Source organism: Babylonia areolata, chromosome 2, assembly GCF_041734735.1.
Source record: "Babylonia areolata isolate BAREFJ2019XMU chromosome 2, ASM4173473v1, whole genome shotgun sequence".
Classification (NCBI taxonomy): Eukaryota; Metazoa; Mollusca; class Gastropoda; order Neogastropoda; family Buccinidae; genus Babylonia; species Babylonia areolata.
In genome coordinates, this window is record NC_134877.1 from 53644217 (window position 1) to 53654216 (window position 10000).

The following is a 10000-nucleotide window of genomic DNA, read 5'->3' on the forward strand; positions in this document are numbered from 1 at the left end:
CACCTTTCCAGCCTCTCTTTTGGTTCATCCCACGGACTTCTATTTAAAAAGTCCGTGAGTTCATCCCGATCACACCCACACCCTCCTTCCTTTCCATTTGTCTTCCTTTTTTTCTTCCCGTCTTTCTGCCCCCTTCAGCCTTTCTTCTTCTTTTTCCGCTTCTTCATCCTGTGACATCGCTTTAACCCCCACCCCCCTTCTTGCTCCTTCCTGTTCACAGTCTTCTTCTTCCCCTTCTTCCTTCCTTCCCGTGGCCTCGTTCGTACCCCCAACGCCCCGTTCTTCCAGCTCCACACCCTGTTCACACACTGTAGTCGGAGTCGGGTGACAAGCAAGGTTCCCCCCCCACCCCCCCCTCTACTCCCCATCGAACCAAACTCACGCACACCAACACCCCCGCTCGCCCACCACCCATCCACCCACATAACCCACCCGCCTTCCACTTTGAATAGCCTGGCACACAGTCTTGTGTGTTGCTTGTCTCCACTTGGCAGAAACAGCAAGCAGTAAAAAAATAAAATAAAATAAAACGAGAACCCCCCCCCCCCAACCCCCGAAAAAAAAAAAACAACAACAAAAAACAAACAAAAAACCCCGCGACACCACCCCACAACGCCCCGATTCGTTTTGTTCCAAGGAAGTCCCCCCTGTCACCTCCATCCGCCCCCAGCCTCCGCCCTACTTCGACAGGTCTCCATCCTCCCAGAGACCTCCTTTGCTTTCCCGTCATCCTCCAACCCCACCCCTCTACTTCCACAACGCCCACCCCCTTCACCCCCCCCCCCCCCCCCCCACCCCACAAACCATCTCTCTCCCCTTTTTACTTCCCGACTCATAAATCTCATCTCCCCGATCCGTGGGTTTGTTGATTTAAAAAAAAAAAGTATTAAAAAAAATCGCCCTCGGGTTTCCGGTGTTTTCTTTCCTTTTCTTCGTTTTTTTTTTTTTTTTTGGTGTTTTTTTCTTCCTTTTTCTTTTCTTTTTGTTGTTGTCTTTTTTCTTTTCTTTATGTCATTTCTATTTGATTTTTTTTTAAAAAGAAACTTATTTGCGAAACCCTTCTTCGTTACTGCACAATGCACTTCTAGAGGAGGAAGGGAGAGAGAGAGAGAGAGAGAGAGAGAGAGAGAGAGAGAGAAGCAGGCAAACAACCAACCAATAGATTCATAAGGTCTGTGGCGAGAGAAGGGAGGGGGGGGAGTATTGGAGAGAGAAACAGTGAGAGAGAACGAGAGAGAGAGACAGACAGACAAGCAGACAAACAACCAAGAAAGAGCCAAACAGGTCATCTGTGCGTGGGGTCTGGGGAGAGGGTGGAGGAAGGGGGAAGATAGAGAGGGAGGAGAAGAGATAGAGAGAGAGAGAGAGAGAGAGAGAGAGGGGGGGGGGGGGTCTACCGCAGTCTGGCTGCTTGAGTCAACATTTCCTACCTGGAGGGTCCTTCTCTCCCCCACCCCCTAAACATCCTTCCGTACTCTGCCTCTCTCCAATTCTTTGTATGACTGTCTGTCAGTGTGCTCTGTCACAATCCATCCATCCATTCGTCCGTCTGTTCGTCAACGTGTCTGTGTTCCAACGAAGATTGGTGGTGGTGTTGTGAACCATCCCAGTAAAGTCTCCCTGTTGGCTAACGTCACCCCCTACAAACCCCACCCCTACCCCAGCCTATTCCCCTTCACCGCCTCTTCCCATTCCTCATGTGTCTGTCAGTCGGTCTGAGAGAGCACCTTGTTGGTCTCCCCATAACGTGTTTCTGGTTTCTGCCCATCAGGTTCCTGGCTGCTGTACAGATAGTCTCTGGCTTCCTCTATAGTGTGCCTGGCTGCTGTACAGATAGGCTCTGGCTTTTTTATTTCTACTTCCGGTACCTCCTGTCTGACAGATGTTGGTGGTCTGGCTTCTTCGTTGCTCCCTTGTCGTCATCGACGTCGTTGCAATAGTAGTAGCAGAAATAGCAGAAGTTGCAATAAAGAGACTGTCCATATCTGCGGAATATCTACACGCTCTTTGATGGTAATAGTAGTTGCAGTTGTGGTAATAGTGGTAGCCCCATGGCTGGCTGTCAGGGGTCAGGAGAAGTTTCTGACGTCTTAGTTTACCATCGTAATGTAGTATTTATCATATTCTTTCAGTCAGGTTTTGGCATCTCCCGCCCATTTCCCTTTCCAGGTCTCTCCTTTCTACTAACCCAAGAATAGGTGCTTCTGTCTCTCACACCCTGCACTCTCACCCAACCCCCTCTCTCTCACCTTCTCAAATATTTCTTCCCCATCAACCCCCCCCCCCCCCCCCCGGCCCCCCTCGTTTCTTGTCTGCAGTCCTCGTTATAACTCCCAATTTCTGCCTTTCCCCAAAATTTATCTTAAAAAAAAAAAGGTTGTCCAGTTCTCTTTAAATCGTTTTTCCACTTCATCCTGCCCATCCCTTCCAAGCTCTACAAACATTTTTTTTTTTTTTCATTATTCATCAAAACACACAATTGTTTAGAATATTATTTTCCCCAGCTTCGAAATGCTACCTGATGGTCCTGAGTCTCAAACCTACACCTCTCTCCCCTCCCCCCTCCCCCCCTCTCTCTCTCTCAGTCTGTTTATCTCTCCATCCCCTTGCTCAGGATTCTTCGAGTTTTATCGGTGCCAACAACTCCCCGACACCACAAAACCAGCCCCTTCTGTCTGGGACCCAATTCTTTCATCTGCCACTCGGTTCCTTGCCAGTCTTGGACACAGAAATATTGCCACACTCACTTGGCTGCTGCTTCGGATTCCCTCTAGCCCCCTTCTCCCCAAACCATATATATACACGCATGTATGCACGCGCGTGTGCATGGACGCAACACCACCACATCCACACGGTTTTTATCCCCAACCCCCACCCCCTTCGGTCTCTTCGTTTGGCACAAGAAATGTTTCTTTTTTTCTTTTTCTTTTTCGTTTTGGAAAAGCCGAACACACACAAGCCCGTCGGCCATCAAGACAAATAACGAATTTCTTTTCTTCTGTCTACTAAAAGAGTTTAAACGAAAAGAAAAAAAAAAAAAAAAAAAATCCCCCGTCTCTTTTTCTCATTCCCACTCTGTGTATTCTATTTTCACTTGGACCGATTCCCATTTCTTCAGCCAACGCTGACTGGATCAACAGCGCCAAGATTTTTTTGGTTTTGTTTTACCCCATCTCCTTAACCATTTTTTTTTTTCATTATCATTTTCATCTTTTTTTTTCCTTTTTTTTTTTCTTCTTTTATAAACGTTTGAAAAAGCGTATGTTATACCGGCCTGTACGATAAAATAACCATGTAGCATGCGCGATACTACGTTGATACTATTCTGTCTGCTTACCACGACACAACGGGTGAGCGACAGACTGAAGGACGGACGGACGGAAAGAAAGACAGACAGACGAACAACACACACAGGAACATATTTTAAGGTGTGTGGGGAGGAGGACAGGTCTGTTGTGTGACCCGAGACGCACGCCATCCAGTGATCAGTCTTGCTCTGTGTGGTATGCAGCAGGCTTTGGTTCAGGGAGTGTGTGTGTGTGTGTGTGTGTGGAACGCGCGCGCGCGTGCAATGCTGTGAGTACGTGTGACAGCACACGTGCTCGTCAAACATGCACGAGGGTGTGTGTGTGTGTGTGTGTGTGTGTGCTTGTGTGTGTGCGCGCTCGCGATATGTGAATGCTGTATTTTTTGGGAGTCCATCCATCTGCGCGTGGTGTGTGCATGCGGCTGCCTATATATATATATATATTTTTTTTTTTTTTTTTTTTTTTTTATTTTTTTTTTTAAGGCGTGTGTTGAGCATTATCATCGCGACTACATTGTGCCATGAACAAGGGGCAGACCATGACCTTCGCCTTTTTTCCGAGAGCCATGTAACGGGTAGATAGCATGCCCTTGGGTATGCACGCACATGCCACTCAGTGCACGTTCTCTGGAGTGGCCCCTCTCATCCTTGAAGAACCTCGGTACAGCGTGTGTGGGTGTTCTAGTAGAGGGATGAGTGGCGCGGGGAGGGAGGGATGGAGAGAGGGAGAGACAGACAGAGAAAAAAGAGACACACAGACAGACAGACTATATATATATATATATATATAAGCACTCCGACCCAACCCTCTTTTTCAGTACAAACTGAACGGTCCAATTAACACACACAAATACATACAAACACACAAAAACGCGCGTGCCCATGCGCACGCGCGCGCACACACACACACACACACAAACACGTATACACAAACTGTCTCTTTCTCTCAGAGACATATTATTTACACAGGGTGACACACACCACACACAGAGTGGCACACAGCACACAGACACACATACAAAAAGTGACAGACCAGGGAGTGACATACATACTTAGTAACACAAATACAACAAACACACGTAGTGATACAAAATGACACAACCACACATACAGTGATACAGTGACACAAACTACAAATACACAATACACACACACACTAAGACGCAAGGGCCGTGGATGAAAGGGGATATGAGCCATCATGATCAGCTTTCATCATAGGAATGATGAAATTGCCAAGTAAAAAATGGTAAAAGAAAGAAAGAAAGAGACGCATGCAGGTGTGTGCGGGCGGGATCAGGCTTGTGCATTCACACACACACACACACACACACACACCACACAAACACGCGCGCGCGCGAAAGACATAAAAAAAACAACAAAACAAACCGAACCAAATTTGGCAGGGGGAAATATTTGTTTACCAATATAATTTGTGTTTACTGCATGTGACGCGATTATGTAGAAATGACATGTTCCGTCTTTGTATTCATGGCGTCATCGCATGACTCTTTGTATCAAGTACTTCTTTGAACGCACCTCGCATCTATCTGTTTTGCAATTATGTTTTCAGAAGGTTTTTAATGTGTTTTATTTATTTACGTGTGTATTTCATTGTATAAATCATTTAAGCTTACTTGTTCCTTGTTCACTGTCAATGTTATTTCTTGTCAAGCTATATACATAAGTACGTCATGGTATACATTACTTGAAAGCAATAACAGTTGCTGTTTAACAAAAAACAAATGCATTATCACGTACACATACACACACACGCATTCGCGCGCGCACACACAGAAACACACGAGAATGATAATTTATTTGATGATAAGTATTAAGATATAGTATATTTTGCAAAAGAATAAATTATTTATATGCTTAGAAAAATGGTTACGCCATCCGGCACACTCCACGGGAAAAAAAAAAGAAGATATCTTAGTTCTCAAGAAACGTGAGAGATTTATTTGTTCTGGTGTGCCGTTGCTGATTTGGCTGATTATTTTAATCATGTTTTTCGATGTCAAAAACAAATTCTGAACAAAAAAGAATGAAATGAAAGGAAATGAAATAAAAGTCCCTTTGTTAAATGTGTGACGTAAGACGACCAGTGGGGAAACACGGTCGCACAACCTTCAGTGCACACACCCACCCTTAAGATCTATAAACAACAACACACACACGCACATTGGTACAGAGAGACAGAGACAGAGAGACAGAGAGAGATTGTGATCATTAAGATCTGAACGTGATCAGAAAGAAAAAGAAGTCCGGGTTTTTTGGGGTTTTTTTTTTAAAGGAGAGGGGGATGAACAGGGTGTGGGGACTATCACAGCTGTAACACTGCACACAGCTGATTATCTTTACCATCTTCTTCCTTATCTCCGTCACTGTGTGTGTGTGTGTGTATATGTGTGTGTGTGTGTGTTTGAGCAATTACCATCACACGTCACCACCCTCCCACTGACGGACGAATGGACACACACACGAGCAAGCATCCTCAAAAGCACGCATCACATCAGACATACAATCTGCTTCAACTTCCCTCCTCTCTCTCTTTCCCCTTCTCTCTCATATGCACGCACTCACGCACGCACACACACACAACCGAAAGCTCGGGCCCCATACCATGTCAGCTAGCTTGACAAGACTGTCACAAATTTTAGTCGAACAGAACAGACCAGATGCTATCTGTAAAATAAGCACCCAACCCCCATCCCCCAATTTCACTCTCTCTCTCACACTCTAATCTCCCCCCCCCCCCACCCCCCCGCTCCTCCTTCCCTCCCTCCCTTCTCTCTTTATGTCTGTCTGTCCATGCCTCTCTCCTCCTGCTGCTGCTGTCATTTCCCTGTCGTGGATGAAATTCACTCTTGTTGACAACACGCCCGTCATATAAAAACAACACAGCTTCATGCCATCCTCCTCCTCGCCAGGTCAGGAGATAGAAAGGAGTTGTCGGGGGAAGTTGGGGGAGGGAGTGGGGGGAGAAGAGAGAGGGAGAAGGAGGAGACAGAGAGGGAGGGAATGTACGAGAGAGAGGAAGACATGGAAAGGGGAAGACTCACCCACAGAGAGAGACAGAGATCACTGCACAAACACACTCGGCACCAATCAGAAGCTCCAAATTTTGTGTTGTTTCCGCAATCGTTTTACTTTAAAAAGACCCACAATCATTTCATGTGAACCTTTCCTTTCTTCTTTCTTTTCTTCCCGCCTTCTATGGTTGTAAAACCCCTGCAAGCTCTGACGATAAAAGGCAACAACACCTACGCGTGAAAGGAAAAAGAAAAAAAGGAAAAGAATAAAAAGGGTAACTAAACCCAAACGAAACGAAACGGAAGTATAGTTCAACATACACCAATAATATAATACAACAGAAAGCCACCTAATAACAAGACTAAACAAGAAGAATCAAAGAACCAAGTATTGAAAAAATAATAACAACAATAACAATAGCAAACAAATAAAACCATAACTTCGACGATCCAATTACAAAGTCTATACAAGAATCGGCAAACTGTGGGCGACACACACAAACACACACACGAACTCTCTCTCTCTCTCTCTCACACACACACAAAGAGAAAGGAGGAGATAGATAGATAGATAGATAGAGAGAGAGAGAGAGAGAGAGAGAGAGAGAGAGAGAGAGAGAGAGAACCCGGAAAAAGAGACCATCAAGGATGGATGGAATGTCCTATCCCGGACCCTCAGGCATCCGTCTGTCCGTGGTGTGTGAATGTGAAGGAATGGTAGAACCACGGGAACAAAAGCGTCTTGCCTCTCCCTACCGATCCCCCCACCTCCACCCCCCCCCCAAAAAAAAAATCTCTCTCTCTCTCTCTCTCACACGGAGCCTAGAATTTTTTTTTTTTTATTTTTTTAGTCTAGTGAGAAAGCGATGACCCCCTAGCAGTAGCCCCCTGTACCCTCGCATGGTCCATGATCTACGACCCACGACCCCTCGACCTCTGGACACAGGGGTGCGGACGGGGTGGGGTGGTGTCAACCAACCATGGTGGGCGCCGACCATACCCCTAAAACCTGTAGCACGGGCGACCCGAACAGTAGTCTGGTTATATCAGGTCAGTTTACTTTGGGGAGCACAGGGATGTTTGTTAGAATACATGTCAATAGACTGTGTGGGACCGGGGAGTGAGGGGGGAAGAGGAAGTGGAAACAAGAGAGGAAGGGTGGGGTATTGTGTAGGGAGAGGCAAGAGATGGAGGCGTGGTGGGGTGGGGTGGTGGAGCGTAAAGCGGAAGCGAGTGGGGTTGTCAGTGGATGATACTCAGCCAGCATAGAGAACGTAGACTCTTTTTCTACGTTCTGTGGTGATACCACCAGAAAATGCAGATGGTCTCTCTGGCAAATCTCTGAGATGTACGAACAACACACACCATGGTCGTTGTTTCCTGCACCGAACAAGTCATGCAAGCTGTCGAGTTTTCTTTTTCGGTGGTTCGTGAGTCAAATGAGCTTACTTTATTATATACCTGGTGAAGTAGGTCTGGCATAGAAGTTATGTTCGATTTTTTTTGTTTTTGTTTTGTTTTGTTTTTGTGTGTGTTACTGTTTGTTTGTTTATTGTTGTTGTTTTGGGGGGCGGGGGGGTGTTATGTAGGTATGAGAGAGAGATGCACACACATCCCAATGCTTCACACACACACATACACACACACATATATATATACACGTATACATCAAGTGCACACCAGATCAGTTATAAACAAACACAGACAGATGAAGAAGCTTGTTTGTCCTTTTCCCCACAGTTCCACCATCAACTTACTCCCTCTTTTTTACCCGCATCTGATTAAAAAATAAAAAAGAATAAATAAATAAAAAAAACGCACAAAAAAACATCATGGAACTTTTTCAAAAATCTTATCATGTACCCCCTCCCCCCCCTTCTCTCTCTCCACTGGCTTTTTACTCCTTTCGTCTCTCTGTCCGTCTCTTTCCACTGGCTTAGCTCCCTTCAAGCCCCCCACCCCGACCCTCCCTCACTTTCCGCTGGCTTAACTCCCCCTTCAAGTCTTCTCTAGTGACCTATACATCAAAGTACGACCCCCCTTCTTCTCTCTCCACCCTCCCTCCCCCTATCTCTACCCCCCCCCCCCCCCCCGCCCCCCCAAAGTCCTATTCGTTGACCCGTCTTGTCCCTCCAAGTTGCTAAGCTGTCTTCGAATAATATAATAACACCACAGAAGTGAATGTACGAACTCATTTCCCTCTCTCGCTACGGTAGACAAGACCCCCCCCCCCTCTTCTCCCTCCAGCACAGGAGTGCTCATAATATATCCCCATCCATCCATTCCCCCCCACCCCCTAACACACACACACACACACCTCACATTCTTTCTCCAATGCCCCCACCCAGCCCCCACACACTCGCTCACCTCCGAACCCACCTTCGTGAACAAAACCACTGAGCTGAGTGGTATTAACCAACCTCTCTCTCTCTCTCTCTCCAGCTCCATGTCTCCAGCTGTGTGTGCATAAAACTCCCCAATCTCCCTTCTCTCTCTCTCCCTCTCCGGTGCATAAAATCCCTCTCTCCCCCCCCCCTCCCCTATCTCTCTCATTCTCCACAGCACATAAATTACCCCCCTCCTCTCTAACACTCTCCTTCCCCCTCTCCCCCCACCATTCCCCCTTCAACTCCGCCCCCACTAACCTTCTTCCACTCCCTCAGGCTCATTTGTTGGACCCAACCTGCCCCCCAACCTAACCACGCAGATAGGCAGACACACAGAGCAGACAGACAGGCGCGCGCGCGCACACACACACACAGAGCCAGCAGAAGGATTGAATTCCGTCTCCCCAGGCTACACGGAAATGAAAAGAACGCCCTCTCTCGCAAGACCCGAGACGAGAAGGGCACCCTCCCCCCAATCACCCTCCCTTCCTGGCCCCCCTACCTTCTCTCCCCTACACCCTCTCCGCTTACACCCACTTCCCTCCCCCACTCTTTCCACAAGCATGTGCGAACGCACACACACACAGACAAGCGCGTGAGCGCGTGTAGTGTTAATTAGCATAGACGCTCGTGGCTTCACGACCACACACAAACACACACACACACACACACATTGTGACATATTAATACAACACACACACACACACATGAAACACATTCGCACTGTGACACATTCAGACACGTTCACGCACACTCTGAGACGCACACGTAGAACAGTGACACGCACACGCACGTACACACACATTCTCAAACCTGTAAGGGTAGTGTAAATAGTTCGCCTTCGAGGATTTTTACTTTTACTTCTTATAAACTCTCCCCCTGGCGGCCAAACACACACACACACACACACAACGCGCTTTCTCTCGCAAACCAATGGAAGAAAATGCAAAAAGGGGTTTTTCATGCGAGAAGAAGCCTAACTCTCTCTCTTTACCCCCCCCCCCCCTTCCCTCCTCTTTCTACTACCCAATAACCCTCTTTTTTTCCTCTTCTCCTTTATCTTCTATACTATTTTTTTTCTTTTCTTCTCACACCTCCACCAACCCCACCAGCCTCCACGACCTTCTCATCCCTTCCACCTCGCCTCTCCACCCCCCCCCCCCCCCCCCCCCCAAACCACCACCACCACCCTACTTCTTTCTTCTTCTATCATCTGTCCTATTTCTCCTCTTTACAACCCCCCCCCCAAACCCCTACCACCACAACTCCTATCC

General features: G+C 47.1%; 1 protein-coding gene across 1 annotated transcript in view; it reads right to left on the reverse strand.

Moving 5' to 3' along the window:
• Positions 1-10000, reverse strand: part of LOC143275044 (uncharacterized) — a 94205-nt gene that overhangs the window by 25363 nt on the left and 58842 nt on the right. The gene's annotated exons all lie outside the window — the stretch shown is intronic.